The sequence below is a fragment of the Cetorhinus maximus genome, chromosome 18 (assembly GCF_964194155.1).
Source record: "Cetorhinus maximus chromosome 18, sCetMax3.hap1.1, whole genome shotgun sequence".
NCBI lineage: Eukaryota > Metazoa > Chordata > Chondrichthyes > Lamniformes > Cetorhinidae > Cetorhinus > Cetorhinus maximus.
The window spans coordinates 36,243,181-36,262,620 of NC_135896.1; the positions used below are offsets into that span (position 1 = coordinate 36,243,181).

The 19,440-nt window shown below is 40.8% G+C and overlaps 1 protein-coding gene across 6 annotated transcripts in view; it reads right to left on the minus strand.

Moving 5' to 3' along the window:
• The window catches only part of LOC144693065 (ena/VASP-like protein), a 329,238-nt gene that overhangs the window by 271,153 nt on the left and 38,645 nt on the right, over positions 1-19,440 (minus strand). The gene's annotated exons all lie outside the window — the stretch shown is intronic.

Genomic DNA, 19,440 nt, shown 5'->3' on the forward strand with positions numbered 1-19,440 from the left:
GTGACAGCTGTTCATTCACTGAAACCATCTTTAATGAATTCTTCCATGTTTATCAGCCTTTTTATGATGCATAAATTTAAAATGGTAGCTGCGATAGGTCACACAATAGATTATCCTAAATATTTTACATAGTACTGCAGAAGACAGATATTTTTGCAGCATTAAGCTATATTACAATGATAACTACTCCTAAGGGAAAGAGCTGGGAAATAGATTCCATGTGTTGCCACAGTTGGAGAGGCTGGCGAGGGCAAATGCCGTCCTTTTCTGCTGTAATTTATATAACTGCATGTTTTCAGATTTATGAACAAATCATTGCTGACAATTTTTTTAAAAATGTGCTGTTATATTTAACCAAGTTCAGAATTTTGTCTAGTAGGTAATTCAGGCTTGGAGATAGAGAAAGTATTTGAAATGATCTTGAGGGACCTAGTAAGTGAGTATTTGTAAAAATCATAACATGTTAAAAGGAGATATTGTGGATTCAAAAAAGGAAGGTCATACTTAAATTAGATTTCCGGCATCCGCGGTATTTTTATTTTGTTGTATTTAAATACACTGATGGAGCTTTACAGTCACATGAATGACTTGGTGGACAGTTGATATTATACACATATTTTCTTCAAGTTTTGGACAATGACAATTAAAGAAATTTGTTATGTAATGGAAGGTGAAATATGTCCCTGGATTTTCATAAAAACAGTGTCTGTGTTTGTCTTTATAAACACTAATTATTTATTTGCAAGAGGTCCTCAATTATTACAAATATTCTGATCACAGCATGGCTTTTGCTCCAATTGAAAACACCTAGTTCCCCCTCTAGTGTCTGGATGAACACATTGTAAATTATCCTTCAGCTTTTCCTTGCTCCATTGATTGTGATGTGGCATGGCCAGAATTCATTGCTGATCTCTAGTTGCCCTTGAGAAGGTGGCAATATGTCTTCTTGAACTGCTGTAATCCAGCTTCCACAAAGCTGTTAGAAAGAGAGTTCAAAGGTTTTGACTAAATGGCAGTGAAGGAGCAGCAATATATGTCCAAGTCAGCTTAGTGTGTGACTTGTAGGGGATACTGTTTCCTAGCAACTGCTGCCCTGGTCCTTCTAGATGATGGAGGCTACAGGTTTGAGAGATGCTGCTTAAAGACTTGGCAGCTTGATGCAGTGCATCCTGTAGACAACACACACTGCAGCAATAGATGTATACATCGTTGGATAAGAACATTAGAAATAGGAGCTAGAGTGGGCCATTTGACCCTTCATGTCTTTTCTGCCATTCAACAGCAACATGGCTAATCTTCTACTTTAACTCAACTTTCCAATACCATCCCCATATCCCTTAATCTCCAAAGATCTCTTGACCTCTGTCTTGAATTTACTAAATAACTGAGAATCCACTGCTCTCTGGGATAGAGGATTCTAAAGATTCATAACCCTTTGAGTGAAGAGATTTCTCCTCTTCTCAGTTCTAATTCTAAGTCTAATACCCTGTATTCTGAGACTGTGACCCTGTTTTCTAGATTCTCCCAACAAAAGATGAAGGGCCATTCAAGTTTTGTCCTGTATAGTATCAAGCATCATGCGTGTTGTTGCAGCTACACCCATTCAGAAAAGTGAAAAGTATTCCATCACACTCCTAACATATGCCTTATTTTTGATGGAGATGCTTTGTAGAGTCAGGAAGTGAGCTATTTGCCACCAAATACCTAACTTCTGACTAGGGCTGGTAGTCACAGCATTTCTGTGACTGGTGTTATGATCCCTGTGGGGGAACCATAAACCAAAATAACCAAATTTACTAAACCACCCCCAAATGAAGAAATTACCAACGAGATTTCACTTTCTGAACCTTTAATTTATCACGAATCAGAAAAAATCAAAATTAAACATGAATTAACCAGCAAATAATACTTCAAATAAAAAAACGTAAATTTCACTTTAAATAGTTGATACAATAAAATGCATCTTACACAACCACAAGCACCCACGTCGCTTCCCGCAGACATGTTGTGCCAAAGCTCTTTAACTTAACCTCTAGTAAGTTGCATCTCTCACTTTAATTTGGCCCTCAAGTCACATTCACCAACTGTCATGTTCCATCTGAGGTCCCGGGCGACGGTTGTCACCTGAACGACAGACTCCTGCAGAAAGTCTTAGTCTAGGTTCACAACAATCTTGATGGCACAGATTCTCCAAAGACACTTTTCCTGATCTCTTCAATGAACCCTGTTAAATGGTCTGGTTCACAAAACTGAAGCAGCAGCAGTAAATTTGTCCAATTCACAATCCCTGTACCAACCCTGTCTTCAGCTTTGTCCTGTTTAACTGTATTACACACTTACACAGCTCCTTGTAAATGTGCCTTCTCAGTTCTTCCCTCTGCTGCAGTTCTCCGTTGTGTCTGGCCACTCAACTTTCGTATGTTAATATCCTTCCTGTTAGTACTACTTCCAAGCCAATGTTCATCAGGTCACATGGACCAGTATTTTTTATTATGCAAGAAAATTACAATTGATCTCTTTAAAATTGATGCAAACTCTTAAAAGTCCTTTTCAAACATTCTTAATACTAATTACAGGTTCCACAGCCATTTTAAAGAAATTACAATTTTTCCTTATTGTACTGCTTAAAGATTCAATTGAATTTTTGGTCAATGGTAACCCTACTCACCCCAACCCCCAGGATGTTTGGGGCCCCAGGTGGTAGTGCCATTTAATATCATGAGGAGGTAGTTGGAGATGAATTGCCTGTCATATATGTGGCAAGTTACATCTGTGCCACACATCAGCTTAAGTTTGGATGTTGTCCGTGTCCTACTGCATGCAGGCACGGCCTGCTTCATCATCTGAAGATTTATAAAGGGACCAATCATTAGTGAACAGCCCCATTTCTGACATTATATGGAAGGAAGGTCATTGATGAAGCAATGCAAGATAGTTGTGCCTAATGGTCTGCTGTAACCTCTGCAGTGATGTCCTGGTGCTGAACTGAGTGACCAGCAATGATTCCCATCTAAATTTGCACCAGGTCTGACTTCAGTCACTGGGGAGTTTTCCTCCCTCAATTCCCACTTATTTCAGTTTTACTGGGGCTCCTTGGTGTCATACTCGATGCAGCCTTGAAGTCAACAGCAGGCACTCTCACCTCACCTCAGGAACTCAGCACTTGTTTCCATGTTTGGACCGAGGCTATAATGGAGGTCTGGAGTAATAGAGTCCTGGCAAAACCCAAATTGAGTAACAGTGAGCAGATTATTGGTAATTAAATTCCACATGATAACACTGCTGATAACTTCATCCATCATTTTGCTGATGAGGTGATAATTGGTCGGTATGGATTTGACCTGCCACAGGACATACCTATGCAATTTCCATGTTGGCAGGCAAATACCAGTGTTGTAGCTGTCCTGGAACAGATTACCTGAGGAAAAGCTCTCAAGCACAGGTCTTTACCACCACAGCCAGTATGCTTTCAGAACCTGTAGTGTTTTTTGCGAGTAGTACATTCAGCTGTTTCTTGGTGTTTGTGTTTGTAAGAATTACACTCTCAACCAATTTAAGATTGTCAGTCAGGCTCACAGTGTGGCGCATTTGCGTGTGCTAGAAGCTACATATATTAATACACAGGGCCCTGCAGACAGAAAGAACATGTATGTTCACTGCACCTGTTTCAGCTAAACAAAATAAATGACAGCCATTTGCTGACTCATTCCTCAGGGCAATGTCTTGACCAATCAAGGTCAAGCTGCCTGGTTTAAATTTCAAACAATGCTTGGCAGTTAACTGTCAGTCACCATCAGTGGTGTATTCTCCTTGGCAATGCCACTTGCCAACCAATCAGCACTCTCTTCACATACAGTATAAATTGTTGTCTTCCCTTATATTGGTGTTCTTTCAAGTGTTCTGATATGTCTAAGCTTTTTGTCTTGCACTTTTGTTATGGTGGGAACTGTAAAAGGAGATGAAAAGGATCATTTACATGGCTGAAGATGGTTGCAAACGTCTTTTGCAGTTACATGATGGATTTCACTATCACTGAGGTTGGGTTGTTCATGAGGGATCAGGGTGTCCTAGTGCATGAATCACAAAAGCTTAGTATGCAGGTACAGCAGGTAACTAGGAAAGCTAATAGAATATCATCTATTGTGAGAGTAATTGATTACAAAAGTAGGGAGGTTATGCTTCAGTTTTACAGGGCATTGGTGAGACCACATCTGGAGTATTGTGTACAGTACAGGTCTCCTTATTTAAAGAAAGATGTAAATGCATTAGCAGTTCAGAGAAGGTTTACTAGACTAATACCAGGAATGGATGGGTTGTCTTATGAGGAAAGGCTGGACAGGTTAGGCTTATATTCACTGGAAATTAGAAGAGTAAGAGGCGACTTAATTGAAGCCTTTAAGATCCTGAGGGATCTTGGCAGGGTGGATGTGGAGAAGATGTTTCCTCTTGTGGGAGAATCTAGAACTAGAGGTCACTGTTTAAAAATAAGGGGTCACTCATTTAAGACAGAGATGAGAAGAAATTTTGTCTCTCAGAGGGTTGAGCGCCTTTGGAACTCTCTTCCTCAAAAGGCGGTGGAAGCAGCGTCTTTGAATATTTTTAAGGCAGAGCTAGATAGAGTCTTGATTAACAAGGGGCTGAAAGGTTATCGGGGGTAGGCAGGAATGGGGAATTGAGGTAACATTCAGGTCAGCCATGATCTTATTGAATGGCAGAACAGGCTCAAGGGGCTGAGTGGCCTACTCCTACTCCATAAATTAGTTGCTCAATTGTCCACCATTCACAAATGGATGTAGCAGGGTTGCAGAGCTTTACCTGATTTGCTGGTTATTTATGAAAAACAACTAACCCAGACATTATGGCATACCTTGCAATCTGTTAAAGAACATAGTCCTTCAGGTACAACTGAGAACCTCTTACTTCTGAAAGGGCGAATGCCTCCGGATCTGATTGCTGTGATATGTAGTTAGCAGACTTATCAGATCTAGGATATTAATTAGCAATTATGTCATAAAACCAGACTTTCTGGTGCTGGTGTTGGTCAACCACAGATTGATATAGAGAATAATTGCATAGTCCATATAATTGGCGGTGTTTAAACTCAACCTGGCTCGAATGTTGACCTGTAAAACTGTACAGAAAGAAGACACTGATGATGGAGCTCCAGATGGTTGTGCCTAAAACTCTTGGGGACCTCCTGCAGCAATATCCACGACTGCAACAACTGTTTTACAATTTTCAACATTTACCCCTGGACTATAGTTCCTTTAAAGGAGTAGGTTGTTTTCTTACTCAGCTAATTTGTATGGCATTAATTCCACTGATTAGAATAGATGGGAATGGGTCGTATTATCACACGCTCCCAAATCTCAAAACAGTACCTCCATTCCATCTGCCCCAGTGACAGTGACAATCTGCTTTTTATATTCTCCATCCTGTTGCTGGTCTGAAAATAAATTGCTAACTCAATGCCAATTAAGAAAAACCAAAATGCAACACAGCTTCAGTCTGCCACAACTTCCTGTATTATATATACACCATGACTCTATACTGAGTCAGAAGCTTGGAAAATACACCCACATGGCAATCAGTTCACTGATTATGGATTCTCTTCATTTTAAGTATGCACTTGAGGAAATAACAGCAACTTTCAGGTTGAGAATTCAGGAACGAGTATATTTATTAGCAAAAAACACTTTGTGAAGTATGGAAAAAATCACGCTATATTTGATTAAAACATACCCACTGCATTTCATATCCAGTGGTTTATGGTGTTTTAATGGAGTGGATGTAACATTGTGCCATAATGTAATGAATCCTTTTTTCCACAAACATTGGGAGATGTTCATAGTGACATCCTAATATAGTGCATATTTTAATAAATTGTTATGGCGCGGCTGATGGTAAATGCCAAGCTGCCCAAATCCCAGAGGGAAACTTGAAACAGCTGCCAAAACGGTTTTCGCAATTTATATAGTATGAGGAGAGGTTCTGAAATCAGGGAATGATGTCCTTGACTACTTGTGATGATTTTATAATAGAGTAAATGAAAAGAGAGAAAAAAAACACAATTACAAAACACAAAATAAACACAAGAATGGCTTCACACAGTAAACATTACTTTAGAACAGTTCCACAAGATCTTAACTTAACTACCCTCAGAGCTAACCATCCCCTTTTCTGTTCAGCAATTATCCTTACAGATTTCAAAATTTATAGAATTCCAGTAATTATTACTACACAGTGCCTTTCTTTTCTTGGGGCGTCCTCTGAGGCTGACAGCAATTGGCTCTCCTGGTCTGCCTTGTTCACACTGTCTTCTGGGAGTTCTAACCAGCTATCCTGCTGTCTTCTGGGAGATCTAAACAGCTACCCCCTCACATAGTATTTCCTTAAATGCATTCCTTCCCTTTGATCTCTCTATTGTCTCAACCAGTCTCTTCAGGAATGCTTTCTTCATAGACTTGATTAGACTTTTCTTTACTTTAGATCTCAGGTTTTAAAAAAAAGCTTACCCTATATTTACCTTATTTACTTATACCTTTTTACAACCTGCATATGTCCCCCTTTTAATTAAAACAACTCAATTCAAAACTACTCCTGTTATTGCTTTATGTAAAGCTCTGACTGAAGTTCCTCTTGGTTCATTAACATATCAAAGCCACTTCTTACTGTTGGTTTTAGGTTCTTGCAGTCATGCTGGTTCTTACTCCAATTACCATATTTACACCGCCAACAGCCTGTCTTCCAAGACCATAAGAAATATGATAGGGTTATTAACAGAAGGAAAATATTACAATTTCTTGTTTTCTTGACAACACGTATTCGAATAAAGCAGTCTGGAAGTTGTGGTCCATTGTATGAATGTTGGGAGCCTGTCAGGTTTCTGGGGCACAGTCACATCAACACGACTGGGGGTCAGCAGCCACAGAATATCTTATGGAGATATCATACCTTGATAACATTCTAAGGCTTCAATACAAGATTTATCTTGATAACATGCGAAAACAACTGGTAGAGTTTGATGAAGTAGCTTGAATGTCCCTTTATCTACCTTCATCTGTGAAGCACCCTTGCGATTTTTCTTTTAAACTTAAGGTGCTAAATAAATGCACCGTGTTATTATTATACTTTCGGCATCACTTCTCTTTATATCTATAAGACACACCTATATCTGCACTGAAATATGGAAATCTGTATTTTGTAATGCAGTACATTTAATCTAACAATAAAAACAGCACAACTAATCAGAGACTTATGAATAAGATCATGTGAGTACTGCTGGATATGAGAGGAATGAAACCATAACACAGATCCACTGCAATTCTTCTATAGACTTAATTTAGACATTCTAATGTGCAGAATTTCCCAGTCATTTAGCAGCTTATTTTGGTACTTTGTAATGGTCATGTTGAGCAATAAGGCATGTTTTGCACTCATGACACTGACTTAAACAAATGTATTCAATCCAACTCCCCTTCCCAAAAGGATTAATAAAGTAAAGTAACGAAGGTCTTATAAAAAAACATTCACAATATTTTATAAATGTTAGTCATTAAAAAACTATACAAAGCTAAAATAACTTTATTTTAATTTGTTACCTAATCTTCTCTCTCCTTTGGCATTTTCCCATGTTACATGGGGTCGCCACAATGCTGCTTAATCATCATCTCCAGCCCCATTCATATCAACCATAATTTTCGGATTTGGCAGGTGGTTATACAATCATATCTTTGCTGCTGCTAACCCTCCCCACTTATCTCAGCTAGGGGCCAGCATCAATACTTGCCTTCACCAGTGGCTGGGTTCTTTCATGGTCAAGAAGTGCCGGAGTGGGACTTGAAACTGGAGAATTCTGGCTCAGAGGCAGGACTGCTGTCACCTGAGTCATCAGGTAAATTAGCAGCTCATTATCTAAACCTCTTGATCTACATTCTAATACAATAATTAACCTTAATCAATAACACCTTCAATCATGACACGTTAAACCTCTTTCTGACATCACTCCACATTGTTATTTCTGAGGATTATGTTCAAATACCAATGTTCTGTCACCAGGCAATCCCCCCCTCTTCCACGTCTCCCTGTCCCCACTCCTTTCCAGTGTATGGGTTCAAGTAATGGATCTCTGTACTAGGTCATCCTAGACATGACCTTCTCCACAGTGACAACAATCTCCTGTTCAATGAAGTTCATCAACCTGCTTTTGATGTCAACTTCTGATAAGCTCTACCCATGTAATTCCCACTCAATGACAATGGGGGTCAAATGTTTACTTTGCTTCAATTAGGTGGAAAAACTATAATTGCAATTTTGCTGATTGGATGTTCTAATTTCAGTACTACATTAAAACGTTACATATTGGATTTTACAATGTTTCTAAAGGGTAATAAGTCAGGGCATTTACTCCTGTATAATTGTCTAAAGTGCCTTAATCTCCTTAAATCGGGAGATTGGTCCCACAATTTTATAGAGCATATCCTTACTATACTGGAGTAGCTCATTTTAGTACTTATTTTGGATTAGAATCAATTTGCTAAAAGCGCACTTCATGAGCATCTGTGTAATTTATCTAAAATGCCCACAACTCTGCTGAAAACACTATAAATAAAAAAGACTGCTTCTTTTCATCCCAAGATGCAAGAGTTTCATGAAAGAAAGAATGAGTTTTCACTTCTGAGAAGTGTGCTAAAGAAAATGACTGCTTTAGGAATTGGGGATAATGTTATTTGTTTAGGATTTAATTAAGAAATATAACGCAATGCCTTATAATTCTTATTACAGGTATAAGATGAATAGTAAATACGGAATTCAAGAGAATTTTCCGAGCAGGGAAAATTTGCAAAGTTCTCTGCATGTTATGACACGGCAGATGATGTGTGCCAGGCGGACCAAATCCATGAGGGAAGCATGATCACAACGGTTTTGCAATTTGTATTTATTTTGAGATGCTCTGAATTCACAAGTAATAAGTCCAGGGCTTTTCAGAGATTAAAAAAACTAAATTAAAATATTTATTAACAAAAGAAAAGATTTCAAGCACATACATTAGGACAATAAATTACTAGTATAATAACTCCTAAAATTCTTAATTAACCTGCCTCCCAGTTACACCCCCTTTAAGGCAACGGTCCAAAAATTGATTTTAAACAGATCCAGCAAATTAACACAACACCCTAGAGAATGGAATTTCAAATGGCTTGTCTCCAGCTTCAGTTTCGGTAGACAGCAGGCTTATGTACAAATGCTGGAGGCTTCATTAAGGCTACTTCACACATTTCTGTTAGATCTCACAGGGCCATCTCCTGACACATAGCCTCGTTCTCCTTTATATATGTTTTTCACTTAAAATGCAAATTCTATTGTTTCATACCTATTTGAAACAGTATCTTCCTCACAGTATAAAAACTTTCATGTTGTCACTATTTATTGTCATTAACCTTTGGGAAAAATAAACACACTCCTTACCCTTGCTTAGCTGGCTATTTGTAAACAGGCTGAAATCCCTTTGAAATCCAAATCTCCCTTCGTCTATCTAAAAATGCAAATTCCCTTCGCACCTGTTTACTCATTAGCATGTCCATGTTTACTCATCAGCATGTCAGGCACCTAGCTTCTTTTGATGAGTTAAAACTAGCAGTCTACTTGACTTCAAATGTAATTAAATCACACACAGATAGACCTAACTACACTTATCCCCATAAACCTACGTTACAATAAACCAGAAAAATATTATGAAAATTATTATACCTTCATGACACTATAGTCCTATTTCATAGTTAAAGAAATAGTATTGCTGATAAAAGATAACTTGGTGACATAACTACACACGTATTTCAGTTCAAAAACACCTTACAGGATAGTGAAATAGTACTCAAGCTCAAAAATTCCTATTGCTCCCAGATTAACAGAAGCAGTGAGAAGCAATTTCAACTTTGTGGGGACAGAATTTTTAAAAAGTCCAAAAAGTTCTCAGTCAGTCTTTACAACTCAAATCCACACTCTTCAATCTCAGGAACTGCTCACTTTTACCATTCTCAGCTGATCCTGGCAACAGCTATACATTATGGGCTGAATTTCCCCCCCGTCGGCGGGGGGGGAGTGTTGATGGGCAGGCGCATATGAGCGCACTTCCGATTGGCACCCCCAATCGGAGGCGCGCCACCATTTTACATGGGCGGGCCTTAACGTCCGCACAGAAGCGCTGTGCGCTCCCTGTGCGGGCGGGGGTGATCCCAAAATCAAGAGTGCGCTCTTTCGCACATGCACACAGAAGAGCGCACTCATCTCCCTGAGGCTAGGTGCTGCCTCAGGGAGACTGGCTGTACATGTGAAAAAGACAAAAATAGAAAAATAAAATTTCCCTTACGATGTCACATGAGTTGGGACATGTCCATAATTTTTACAAAATCTTTATTAACATTTTTCAAAGCCTACACAAAATTTCATGCCACCCGTGGATGAGGTTTCATGTTTTTTCTAGTTCCTGTCAGGGCTCCTGGCCTGCCCACCAACCTTAAGATTGGACAGGCAGGTCCTTTAATTACTTAATTGACTCTGTCAATGGCCTCAATTGGCCGTTGACAGGTCGGTGGGCGCGCAGCTGATTTGGCTGCGCTTCCGCCTTCCTGAAAATTTAAAATCGGGCGCAGTGACGTCGGGAGTTCCGCCCAACGTCACCACGCATCATTTTATGCATTGGCGAGCGGGCCACGCCCCCACTCGCAAAATTCTGCCCTATGTCTCTCATCTTGAATTACTCCTAATGCATTGAGAGTAAAACCAGGAGCTATGAGGCTGCAATACAATGAGCTCACTTGGGAGTCAGCAGGCCCTTTTAGACTAGAAATGGCTTCTGCCTCATTTTACTGGTTAAAACCAAAAAAAAACACTGATCTAGCACAGTAGAATATAGAAAATAGCTTGAAATTTTGGCTGTTTTTAATTGTTGTTCAAAGGGTGTTGAACAACCCATTAGCCAGTAGGTAAAGGAATGCAATCATATCTTTGAAGATAGACCATGAACAGCAGCAATGTGGCAGTGGACTCTGATTCTAACTTTAGAAGTGTTGAAAACAACATAATATTTACAATATAGAGACACTGCTGAATGGAGATCACACTGTATACATACACATTTCGAAAACATCAAAGGCTTTGGTCCACTCTCTAGGGCTGTGTAGAATTTCATCAAGAAAGCTGTTCACACCTAGAATTTCTGCCTTCAAAAGCCTGAAATTTCTGATGTGAATATTGGCCCGTAACTTCCGAGCTCCCCAGCCTCGGGTTTGGGGGTACCCCAAAGATGCACTGGGAAATCCCTCTGGCGGGTTCCCAGGTAAGGTTTTGCACGGCAATTGCCCAAAAGTGCTAACTTGCTCTGGACAATTGCGCTGCGCTGGAAACCATCCGAAAATGCATTTCAAATCGCAAACTTCTGATGGTTCCTATACCAATAGTTACCCAGCAAAAGTTAGAAGAATTAAAAGCTCTTCTAACTTCTGGGTAACTATTGTAAAGACCCAGGCTGACCCACGGGACTCCCCCACACCCCCCCTCCAACATGGGACTCACCACCATCTCCCCTGACCTCCAACACTCCCACCTCCCCCCACCCAACCTCCGGAGCCCCCACCCCCCGACCTCCAGGCACTAAGCACCCCCCCCCCACCCCACTCCCCGACCTCCAGACACTAAGCCCCCCACTACCCCCCGACCTCCAGACACTAAGCCCCCACCCCCCGACCTCCAGACACTAAGCCCCCACCCCCCGACCTCCAGACACTAAGCACCCCCCCCACCCCCCGACCTCCAGACACTAAGCACCCCCCCCACCCCCCGACCTCCAGACACTAAGCACCCCCCCCCACCCCCCGACCTCCAGACACTAAGCACCCCCCCCCACCCCCCGACCTCCAGACACTAAGCACCCCCCCCACCCCCCGACCTCCAGACACTAAGCACCCCCCCCACCCCCCGACCTCCAGACACTAAGCAACCCCCCACCCCCCGACCTCCAGACACTAAGCAACCCCCCACCCCCCGACCTCCAGACACTAAGCAACCCCCCACCCCCCGACCTCCAGACACTAAGCAACCCCCCACCCCCCGACCTCCAGACACTAAGTCCCCCCTGGCCTCCGGACCCCCCACACCCCTGACCTCCAGACCCCACCCCCCCCTTTCCCCCAACCACCTCCAAGATCTCTTGCCTCCAACTTCTGAAGGTCGGGGGCGGGTGGGGAGATGCAGACACCACACCCCCCAACATCTTGACACGACCCTCCCCACAACCTATCTACCTACCTTAGACACTTAGCTTCCCCATGCCCTTTAAACTTACCTGCCTTACGGCAGCAAGTGCCGTTAAAAAGGAGGCGTGGCCTCCTTGAATACGCAGGATATACACTTCGCTAGGGCCTGCGAGGATTCTTTCAATGCAGGCCCCAAGCAGCTCTGTCAAATGGAAGCGGCAACACAATTTTCAAGACCTGGTAAGTGTGCATTTAGTTTTTCCAATTTCTGCGGGCCAGCACTTTCTGACACTAGTCGGAGGTTACAGCCCATTATGTTCATAAAGAATCAGTATTTTTTTTAAACAAAGTATAAGTTGTGTCTTTAGATTATACTTCTGCTAACCCAACAAAGACAGTTAACTTATGATACAGCTCATCTCATGCCACGATAGAATTAGGTGGAACAAAGCAACTCATCAGTTACCAAACTCAAATGTTTTGTTTGGTGTAGAGGATTTCACAAAAGATGAAAGAATTTGCAATAACATTTAAAAGTGTAGTGATTGTAAGTAAAACCTTTCACGCTGTTTTAGGGATCGCATGATTGTACTGATGTGGACCCGGTTCAAGCATGTAGCTTCTTCTAGAACTCTGTAAATAAAGTTAACTGTTTCTAACAAGAAACCTGTCTGGTATACCAAGTTTACTATAATTGGTGACGAGGATAAATAGCTCCTACACTACACCTCACCTCCTGAAGGTAGGTATATCAATTTTTAAGGAAAGAAAGAAAAAGAATCGACCCATATGACTTGTTCATGGAGGACTGGAGCCAGTACATAGAGCACCTAGGTTTCTACTTTGTGGCGAATGTAATAACAACGGAGAGAAGCAGAAAGCAATTCTTCTAAGTGTCTGCGGGAGCAAAACATATAACCTCATCCATAGTCTGACGGCCCAAAACGTGCCCAATTCCAAAACTTTTAACGAGCGAGTAGACCTCGTGAAGACACATTTTCAGCTTAAACCATTGGTTATTACACAAAGATTTAAGTTCAACTCTAGAGTAAGGGCCCCAGGTAGTCAATCGCAACATATATCACCAAGTTAAAACAGTTGACTGAGCACTGTGACTTTGGAGATGTTCTCAATTGCGAGATCGTCTGGTTTGCGGCATACATGACACCATTCAGCGCTGTTTACTTGCAGAAGTTAATGTTGATCTGAAGAGCATCATGGAGATAGCACTAACAACCGAGAGTGTTGAGAGGGACACGCAGGCTTTGCAGTGTGCAACATGGTGCCATTCTTCAGTTGGGGCAGGAACCTACCACTGGGCATGGTGCAAAAACCAGAGAGACAACCGCGAAGCGGGAAACAGTCTCTACTGCTTGAAAAACAAAAAGGGAATACCGGAAGCATCTCACCAGCGATTCAGAAATTAATTTGTTACCGATGTAGGGGTAACCATATACCAGAAATCTTCAGATTTAAAGAGACAGAATGCCACTACTGTCACAAAAAGGGGCATGTTATAAAGTAATGCAGGGCGAAATCAAGACAGCCATTCAGACAGCAGACCCTGGTGACTGAAGTGCACAATATAACGGAACCAGAAGTTGCTGACACTGATATCTATTCCCTATACAATGTAAAAGTAGTGAAAACAACCAATCACCATTACCCTTCAAGTGAATGGGAAGCATCTAGTCATGGGGTTTGACACAGGACCATCGACCTCAGTAGTGGGAGAACACACATTTAAAATACCCAAGTGAAGGCACCCAGCCACCAAATCTGGAGCAAACCACAGCTCAGCTGAAGATGTACACTGGAGAGACAATATAGGTAAAAGGGGCATTGCCTCTGTACCTGTATCCTAGAGGCAACAGACAGCCCCAGCTTCCGGCGATTGTTGTAACAGGTGAAGGACCTAGTCTTCTGAGCCATGACTAGTTAAAAGAAATTAAGCTCAACTGGTCAGAAATTTTTCAAGTTAGAACAGGAAGAAATCCTGAGTTGATAAAGGGGTATGACTGTGTATTTTGGAATGAGATAGGAGAACCAAAGGACCTTCACAGGATACAAAGATCCCTCAGGTCAGAGTTGGTTCCACGGGAAAGTCTTGAAAAGAAGTGAAACAAATACAGTGCCATTCTGAACCAGCTGAAGAAATAGTTGACAGAAAAAACTCAACCATGTTCAATGTTCCAGGAGGAAGCCAAAAGATACAAAAAAGGAGACAGAAGAACTGAAGGATCAGTTGACTGAAACAAAAAAAAGAGGCATTAGAAGGAAAAGTCATGGAACTTTCCAAGATGCGAGTTGGTAGTGAAGCCATGGGTACCTCAACCCCCAAACTGAACCAAATTAAGATTTCACCAGAGAGAAATTTGGCCAACTGTGAAATCAAAACGAAGGACGAGACAAAACTTTGCGGCAAACATTAAAAAAAGACAGAAATCAAATCCAAAAGACCAATAGGCTATGTCTCCAGAACCCCTCTACAGCCAAATAGGGTTACTGACAACTTGAAAAAGAAGGTTTATCCGTAATTTTTGGAGTAAAGAAATTCCGTTAATATTTGCCTGGTCGACATTTCACCACAGTGTCAGATCACAAGCTACTAATGGGTTTATTTAGAGAAGATAAAGCAATTCCACCGATAGCCTCTGCCAGAATTCAACAATGGGCTTCGATTTTGTCGGCATACGAGTACACCTTTACGCACTGTCCAGGTGTGCATATAGCCAATGCAGACACCCTTAGTCGTCTTCCTTTGCCAGATAGCATTATACATGCTCCAGTGCCACAAGAAGTTGTACTTGTGCTGAATTCCCGGACACCTCGCCAGTCTATGCGAAGCAGATAAAGAATTGGACAAACCAGGATCCAATTTTATCAAGAGTCAGAGAACAGACATTGCAAGGATGGTCAAATGCACAAGTCTCTGAAGAGATTAAATCATTCTATGCCCGTAAAAGTGAATTAAGTTGTCAAGATGGAATCTTATTGTGGGGTGCAAGAATCGTCGTCCCTTCGGAAGGAAGAGAACCACTTTTGACAGAGCTCCACAGTGCGCATCCAGACATTTCAAAGATGAAGATGCTTGTGTGAAGCTATGTCTGGTGGCCAGGTATCAACAGTGATATAGAAAAAAATCATTCAACACTGTCTCCAGTGTCAGCAACAGCAGAAGTTGTCCATTTCAGCTCCACTGCATCCATGGGATCGACCCTGGGTTAGAATACATATAGACTATGTAGGTCCATTTTTAGGTATCATGTTTTTACTGATCATAGAAGCGTAGTCTATGTGGATGGGTGTGTATGAAGTTAGATCACTGACACCGTGTGCAACTATTAAAAAGCTGCGCCAATACTTTATTGTACATGGCCTACCAGAAGTCATTGTTTTGGATAACGATACTGCTTTCACTATTACGGAATTCCAGAGATTCATGACCTTAAATGGGATTAAACATATTAAAACAACACCATATCATCCCTCATCCAATGGGATAGCAGAAAGAGTAGTGGAAATTTTTAAAACAGGAATGAAGAAGTTATCCGAAGGCACATTAGAAACACGAATTCCACAATTTCATCACAACTATCGCACGACTCCTCAAGCAACTATGGGTTCAACACTATCTGAATTACTAATGAAACTCCACCTTCGTACAAGGTTGAGTCTGGTGTTTCCTAACTTAGAAGGGAAGGTAGAGAAGAACCAGAGTAGTCAGAAAGTGAATCATGATATTCACAGTAAAGCTCAAAAATTTATTGAAACTGAGAGACAGTTTTCGTGCGGAATTTTGGAAATGGAGCTAATTGGGTTCTTGGTATAATTGTCTCTGAAACAGGACCTTTGTCATGTAAAGTGGAAATGGAAAATCGGATTGTTCGAAAACATGTGGATTATCTAAGAAGTAGAGAGACACTCCAACAACCAGTTACTTCGCCTGAAATTGAAGTCGAACCTTTAATCCTCGAGGTGCCAGATCGACATAGAGTAGACATACCTGATATCTCTGTTGAAGTAGATCATTCTGAACTGCCATTGTCTAAGGATGTCCCTGATGCTGCAGTTCTTGATCAAGTCGATCCAGTGGGAGAATCTCAAGTAGAGCTAGGTCACTCTAACCGAATTAGAAAGTCACCTCAGAGACTTAATCTAAAATCGCATGAACTGTGTATATTTGTATATGTTATGGGTTAAGATATTCTTGTAATTAAGAGATGTAAAAAAAAGGGGGAGGAATGTAGTGATTGTAAGTAAAACCTTTCATACTGTTTTAGGGATCACGTGATTGTACTGACAAATCAGCCCTACGAGCGGGTTATATTAGGCGCAGTGTTTTCTAGTCATGGAACTGGTTCAAGCATGTAGCTTCTTATGGAGCTCTGTAAATAAAATTAACTGTTTCTAACAAGAAACCTGTCCAGTACACCAAGTTTATTACAAAAGGATTATGATATTTGCTGATAAAACAAAATTTGATCATATGCTCAGGTAAGCACTTTTTAAAAAATTGCAGAGTTTGAGCACCTGAAAGCTGCATGTCCTTCAAAGCGATTGATGTGGACATTTCCCAAATTCATTTGTTTTGAGTGATCAATAGGGTACAAGAAAGGCAGGCTTGCATTTATAAAGTGCCTTTCATGAACACAGAACATGCCAAAGTGTTCTGTAGCCAATTAATTACTTTTGAAGTGTAGTCACTGTTGTAATGTTGGAAACGTGGCAGCCATTTTGCGCTCAAATGAAATAACGACCAGGTTATCTGTTTTTACAATTTTGGCCAGGACACCAGGAATACTCCCATGCTCTTCAAAATAGTGCCATGGATCTTTTACATCCGCCTGAGAGAACAGACAGGGCCTTTGTTTAAAGTCTCATCTGAAAGACAGCATCTCCAACATTGCAGTATTTCCTCAGTACTGCACTTGAGTGTCAACCTTGATTTTTGTGCTCTAGAGAGTGAACCCATAATCTTCTGACTCAGGGGCAAGAGTGCTACCAACTGAGCTGAGCCTCAAATATTATACAATGTCAAAGGCTGAATTTTTTGTTCTGAAAAAAAGTAGTATTCAACTCAAAACATAATTCTGTCTTTCTCTCCACAGATGCTGCCGAGTATTTCCAGTACTTTCTGTTCTTATTTCAGATTACCAGCATCTGCAGTATATTGCTTCTATTTTAGTTGAATTTTTTGTAACCTCTGTCAAAAATAACTTGCTAATACAGGCAGTTTCATTTCACAAAAGCAAACTTTCCTTGGAGTCCTGCAGTATAGTCTGTCACAGCACAATAATGACCACTGAAAATACAATTCATGTTACGTATTCATTAATGACAACAGAAAGCATACATGCTCCTCAAGGTAACAATATTTCACTTCAAGAAACAGTATACAGTATCTCTTGAACTTAAAAGAGAAATTAAGTCCCAGAAATAAGAAAAAATACTCATCAAGTGGTTAGCATGTTCCTTTTTGGGGATCGTATTTTCAACTTTAAAAAATATTCTCTCAATTACATGGTTCTGTTATATACGCACTGAGGTATGGCAGACAGGGGATCTACCTTAGATCATCTATTCAACAGCATGCGGATACATCCATTATAGACCCATAGAGGTTTGGTTCTGTTTATTTTCATATTCTGCCAAGTATTAGCCAAGACTTGTTGGAAGGTTTGTGCCTGGGATAGAAAAGGGGAGACCTGTCATCTGTCTGTAATGTAACTATAAATAGACATCTCCTTACTGTGAGGTAGATACCTTAAGAGAATTCCCCTGCTACACTTCATTCCAACACATATGCATTAGACTGTACTTGCCATAAACAGAAGTTAATGGAATTCCATAAATAAAGGACCTGTACATGGAAATAATTTTTAAAAGATAAAACAAAGAGCTTAAGACCCGAGGGGAACTCAGTCTGTGAGAACACTAGCCTTCCCATTTGACAAAATCCAATCTTGAGGTTCATATCATAAACACAAAGCAATTGGGCCGGAATTTCTGCTGGGTTCCACTGTTCTTTCGGTGCAATTTTCCTGACATTGGCCAAACCAACACAAAAGATTGCAGAATTTCAAGCGCAAATTATGTTCAGTGTAAATCATGTTTGCACCATTTTTGAGCTAGTTTAAAAAACATCCTGCGAGAAACTGACCCTGACCACAAAATTTGCCATGCACCCAGACAAAATTAATCATCAGAGTTTCTGCTAATTGTGCCTGTGGGCCTTTGAAGAAGCTCTTAGAATTAAGCCCAAGGCCACAAATAGCCAATTTTAAAATCTATTGATTTTTAAATTTACCAAGAACCTGACTACAGCACACCTACATAACTAGCAAGCCATTCTGTACAATTGTTAAAGTCACTTTCAGTTAGTCCTTCTCATCTCAGTCCTAAACGATCAGCCTCTTATCCTGAGACTGTGTCCCCATATTTTAGACTATCCAACCATCAGAAGCAATCTCTCAGCATCTACCCTAACAAACCCCTTCAAAATTTTTTAGGTTTCAATGGCATCACTCTTATTCTTCTAAATTCCAGAGAACATAAGCCCAATTTACTTAGCCTGTCATCATAGGGCAACTCCCTCATCTCAGGGACTAATTTAGTGAACATTCACTGCACCGCCTCCAATGCAGTATATCCTTTCTTAAGTGTGAAGACCAAAACTGCACACACTATTTCAGATGTGGTCCCACCAAAACTCTGTACAATTCTAGCAAGGCTTCTTTACCCTTGTACTCTAATCCCTTTGCAATAAAGGCCAACATGCCATTTGCTTTCCTAATTGCTTTCTGAACCTGAACGCTAACTTCTGCGTTCCTTGTATGAGCACACCAACATCATCATTTACAAGTTTCTCGCCTTTTAAGACCAAAGTGATAACTTCACACTTCCCTACATTATACTCCACCTGCCAACTTGTTGCCCACTTACTTAACCTGCCTATATTTATTTGCAGCCTCTCCGTGTCCACAGCTTACCTTCCCACCTAGCTTGGTATCATCAGCAAGCTTTGATGCATTACTCTCTGTCCTCACTGTTTCTTCATCTAAGTCATTAATACAGACAGGGGGAGATAAACCCAAAAGCAGCAAATGCAGTAGAGAATTTTTTTTCATTCATTCATTCATGGGATGTGGGCATTGCTGGCTACGTCAGAATTTATTGTCCATCC